This window comes from Giraffa tippelskirchi, chromosome 8, assembly GCF_054371585.1.
Source record: "Giraffa tippelskirchi isolate mGirTip1 chromosome 8, T2T-mGirTip1v1.2.pri, whole genome shotgun sequence".
Taxonomy (NCBI): Eukaryota; Metazoa; Chordata; class Mammalia; order Artiodactyla; family Giraffidae; genus Giraffa; species Giraffa tippelskirchi.
The window spans coordinates 69,379,368-69,383,288 of NC_137282.1; positions in this window are offsets into that span (position 1 = coordinate 69,379,368).

Consider the following 3,921-nt stretch of genomic DNA (forward strand, 5'->3'; position numbering starts at 1 on the left):
GCTCGGCGGCAGAGTGAGGAAAGGGGGGGCGGGGCAGACACCTCGACAGCCGGGCGACGCGCGCGCGCTGGCGGCTCGTCACCAGAGGTCGCGAGTGCGAGAGGCCAGGCCGGCAGGTGGACACGCGGGCACCCGCAGCTCGTCGGCAGGGTTAGGGAAGGGGGGGAGGGGATAGAGCCCCGTCCGGCTGGTCGACCCGCGGGCACTGCCAGGCGGGCGACGGGCGCGCGCTGGCGGCTGGGCGGGCGAGGTCGCCAGTGGGAGAGGCCCGGCCGGCAGGTGCCCGCGGGCAACGCCAGCTGGGCGGCAGAGTGAGGGGAGGAGCGGGGGAGGGGCCGACAGCCTGACAGCCGGGCGACGGGCGCGCGCTGGCGGCTCGGCGGGCGAGGTCGCGAGTGGGAGAGCCCCGGTCGCAGGTGGCCCCGCGGGCACCCGCAGCTCGTCGACAGAGTTAGGGAAGTGGGGGGAGGGGATAGAGCCCCGTCGGGCTCGTCGACCCGCGGCTCCTGGCGGCTCTGCGGCCGAGTTAGGGAAGGAGGGGGGGAGGGGCAGACTCCCTGACAGCCGGGCGATGCGCGCGCGCCGGCGGCTCGGCGGCACAGGTCGCGAGTGGGGGAGGCCCGGCCGGCAGGTGGACACGCGGGCACCGCCAGCTCGGCGGCAGAGTGAGGAAAGGGGGGGGAGGGGCAGACACCTAGACAGCCGGGCGACGCGCGCGCGCCGGCGGCTCGTGACCAGAGGTCGCGTGTATGGGAGCACCGGCCGGCAGGTGGACCCGCGGGCAGCGCCAGCTCGGCGGCAGAGTGAGGGAAGGAGGGGGAGGGGCGGATTCCAAGCCAGGCGGGCGACGCGCGCGCGCTGGCGTCTCGTCACCAGAGATCGCGAGTGCGAGAGGCCCGGCCGGCAGGTGGACACGCGGGCACCGCCGGCTCGGCGGCAGAGTCAGGGAAGTGGGGGGAGGGGATAGAGCCCCGTCGGGCTCGTCGACCCGCGGCTCCTGGCGGCTCTGCGGCCGAGTTGGGGAAGGAGGGGGGGAGGGGCAGACTCCCTGACAGCCGGGCGATGCGCGCGCGCCGGCGGCTCGGCGGCACAGGTCGCGAGTGGGGGAGGCCCGGCCGGCAGGTGGACACGCGGGCACCGCCAGCTCGGCGGCAGAGTGAGGAAAGGGGGGGCGGGGCAGACACCTCGACAGCCGGGCGACGCGCGCGCGCTGGCGGCTCGTCACCAGAGGTCGCGAGTGCGAGAGGCCAGGCCGGCAGGTGGACACGCGGGCACCCGCAGCTCGTCGGCAGGGTTAGGGAAGGGGGGGAGGGGATAGAGCCCCGTCCGGCTGGTCGACCCGCGGGCACTGCCAGGCGGGCGACGGGCGCGCGCTGGCGGCTGGGCGGGCGAGGTCGCCAGTGGGAGAGGCCCGGCCGGCAGGTGCCCGCGGGCAACGCCAGCTGGGCGGCAGAGTGAGGGGAGGAGCGGGGGAGGGGCAGACAGCCTGACAGCCGGGCGACGGGCGCGCGCTGGCGGCTCGGCGGGCGAGGTCGCGAGTGGGAGAGCCCCGGTCGCAGGTGGCCCCGCGGGCACCCGCAGCTCGTCGACAGAGCTAGGGAAGTGGGGGGAGGGGATAGAGCCCCGTCGGGCTCGTCGACCCGCGGCTCCTGGCGGCTCTGCGGCCGAGTTGGGGAAGGAGGGGGGGAGGGGCAGACTCCCTGACAGCCGGGCGATGCGCGCGCGCCGGCGGCTCGGAGGCACAGGTCGCGAGTGGGGGAGGCCCGGCCGGCAGGTGGACACGCGGGCACCGCCAGCTCGGCGGCAGAGTGAGGAAAGGGGGGGCGGGGCAGACACCTCGACAGCCGGGCGATGCGCGCGCGCTGGCGGCTCGTCACCAGAGGTCGCGAGTGCGAGAGGCCCGGCCGGCAGGTGGACACGGGGGCACCGCCGGCTCGGCGGCAGAGTCAGGGAAGTGGGGGGAGGGGATAGAGCCCCGTCGGGCTCGTCGACCCGCGGCTCCTGGCGGCTCTGCGGCCGAGTTGGGGAAGGAGGGGGGGAGGGGCAGACTCCCTGACAGCCGGGCGATGCGCGCGCGCCGGCGGCTCAGCGGCACAGGTCGCGAGTGGGGGAGGCCCGGCCGGCAGGTGGACACGCGGGCACCGCCAGCTCGGCGGCAGAGTGAGGAAAGGGGGGGCGGGGCAGACACCTCGACAGCCGGGCGACGCGCGCGCGCTGGCGGCTCGTCACCAGAGGTCGCGAGTGCGAGAGGCCCGGCCGGCAGGTGGACACGGGGGCACCGCCGGCTCGGCGGCAGAGTCAGGGAAGTGGGGGGAGGGGATAGAGCCCCGTCGGGCTCGTCGACCCGCGGCTCCTGGCGGCTCTGCGGCCGAGTTGGGGAAGGAGGGGGGAGGGGCAGACTCCCTGACAGCCGGGCGATGCGCGCGCGCCGGCGGCTCGGCGGCACAGGTCGCGAGTGGGGGAGGCCCGGCCGGCAGGTGGACACGCGGGCACCGCCAGCTCGGCGGCAGAGTGAGGAAAGGGGGGGGAGGGGCAGACACCTAGACAGCCGGGCGACGCGCGCGCGCCGGCGGCTCGTGACCAGAGGTCGCGTGTATGGGAGCACCGGCCGGCAGGTGGACCCGCGGGCAGCGCCAGCTCGGCGGCAGAGTGAGGGAAGGAGGGGGAGGGGCGGATTCCAAGCCAGGCGGGCGACGCGCGCGCGCTGGCGTCTCGTCACCAGAGATCGCGAGTGCGAGAGGCCCGGCCGGCAGGTGGACACGCGGGCACCGCCGGCTCGGCGGCAGAGTCAGGGAAGTGGGGGGAGGGGATAGAGCCCCGTCGGGCTCGTCGACCCGCGGCTCCTGGCGGCTCTGCGGCCGAGTTGGGGAAGGAGGGGGGGAGGGGCAGACTCCCTGACAGCCGGGCGATGCGCGCGCGCCGGCGGCTCGGCGGCACAGGTCGCGAGTGGGGGAGGCCCGGCCGGCAGGTGGACACGCGGGCACCGCCAGCTCGGCGGCAGAGTGAGGAAAGGGGGGGCGGGGCAGACACCTCGACAGCCGGGCGACGCGCGCGCGCTGGCGGCTCGTCACCAGAGGTCGCGAGTGCGAGAGGCCAGGCCGGCAGGTGGACACGCGGGCACCCGCAGCTCGTCGGCAGGGTTAGGGAAGGGGGGGAGGGGATAGAGCCCCGTCCGGCTGGTCGACCCGCGGGCACTGCCAGGCGGGCGACGGGCGCGCGCTGGCGGCTGGGCGGGCGAGGTCGCCAGTGGGAGAGGCCCGGCCGGCAGGTGCCCGCGGGCAACGCCAGCTGGGCGGCAGAGTGAGGGGAGGAGCGGGGGAGGGGCCGACAGCCTGACAGCCGGGCGACGGGCGCGCGCTGGCGGCTCGGCGGGCGAGGTCGCGAGTGGGAGAGCCCCGGTCGCAGGTGGCCCCGCGGGCACCCGCAGCTCGTCGACAGAGTTAGGGAAGTGGGGGGAGGGGATAGAGCCCCGTCGGGCTCGTCGACCCGCGGCTCCTGGCGGCTCTGCGGCCGAGTTAGGGAAGGAGGGGGGGAGGGGCAGACTCCCTGACAGCCGGGCGATGCGCGCGCGCCGGCGGCTCGGCGGCACAGGTCGCGAGTGGGGGAGGCCCGGCCGGCAGGTGGACACGCGGGCACCGCCAGCTCGGCGGCAGAGTGAGGAAAGGGGGGGGAGGGGCAGACACCTAGACAGCCGGGCGACGCGCGCGCGCCGGCGGCTCGTGACCAGAGGTCGCGTGTAGGGGAGCACCGGCCGGCAGGTGCACCCGCGGGCACCGCCAGCTCGGCGGCAGAGTGAGGGAAGGAGGGGGAGGGGCGGATTCCAAGCCAGGCGGGCGACGCGCGCGCGCTGGCGTCTCGTCACCAGAGATCGCGAGTGCGAGAGGCCCGGCCGGCAGGTGGACACGCGGGCACCGCCGGCTC